The sequence below is a fragment of the Branchiostoma belcheri genome, unplaced genomic scaffold (assembly GCF_001625305.1).
Source record: "Branchiostoma belcheri isolate BF01 breed outbred unplaced genomic scaffold, Haploidv18h27 scaffold66, whole genome shotgun sequence".
NCBI lineage: Eukaryota > Metazoa > Chordata > Leptocardii > Amphioxiformes > Branchiostomatidae > Branchiostoma > Branchiostoma belcheri.
The window spans coordinates 169,300-170,388 of record NW_017804309.1 but is presented as its reverse complement, the minus strand read 5'-3'; the positions used below and the strand labels follow the sequence as shown (position 1 = coordinate 170,388).

The 1,089-nt window shown below is 41.9% G+C and overlaps 1 long non-coding RNA gene across 1 annotated transcript in view; it reads left to right on the top strand.

Annotated features, from left to right (window-relative positions):
• The window catches only part of LOC109483793, a 3,961-nt gene that overhangs the window by 1,171 nt on the left and 1,701 nt on the right, over nucleotides 1-1,089 (top strand). The gene's annotated exons all lie outside the window — the stretch shown is intronic.

Sequence of the window (1,089 nt, the reverse complement as noted above, 5' to 3'; positions counted from 1 at the left end):
CGTGTGTATGTCTTATGAAGGTATGGAAAATTATGGGGAGTTATTGTGGTGTTGTTTGTTTGATAGTACATGTACATGTACATGCTGTCACCAAGTTGTTTAGACTACTTTCAACAGAGGTGCTTTCTCCTCATCATCTAGGATAATACTTTTAGTAAATGCTGCTTGTCACTCAAGGCTCCAATCATGAGTCAAACCCATGAAAGTTTTTTTCTATCTCAATTATAACAAAGAAGGGCCAGGTCGATACTACTGTGTCAGTGCCATTCTAACTGAGAACAAAATTTTACCTAGCAACAGGGGTTATATTTTTGGAATACTTTCCATGTTCCATATGATACCTGCTTTGGTGCTGTAGCAGCATGCAGGCTTTTATGGTTATCCCCTTATTTCTAGCTTGTATGCAATATTTTCTAGATATAATTGGACATGTTTTCTCTAGTATTCCTTCCCATGCTGTGAGGATTACTCCAGTTTTATGCATGCCATATGGATATTCAGGTCCCCATGGAAATGGCTGGAATTGGCAGCAGATTAGAATTTGGACCAGAATCAAGGACAATACATGCACTTGCACACTCTTTATAAGGCTATACCAATTTGATTTTTTGGTTCCAGGACAATGCTGGAACTAGAAGATCAACATGAAAACAGGGGAAAGTGCAAACTACATGTAGTAACATGCAGCCCTCTGTTTTCATCTTGACATTATTATTGCTGTATCATCACTTCAAAATGTCAGAGAACCAAGAAAGTAAATTGATATGGCAAAATGGATTACCAAACTGTAGTATTTGGATAACATACTAAATTCTAATGCTGGTGAAGACCAGAAACTTACACTTGTTGTGTTTGACTCTTGCAGGAGCCACTGGCCGGGCCTTCCTGTTCAACAAGGTGGTGAACCTGAACTACAGCGAGGTTCAAGACCGGGTCATGCTGACTGGCAGGCACATGGTCCGAGACGTGTCCTGCAAGAACTGCGACGCCAAGCTGGGCTGGATCTACGAGTTCGCAACGGAGGAGAACCAGAGATACAAGGAGGGCGAGTCATCTTGGAGAGGGCGGCTAGTTACAGAGAGTGACGGG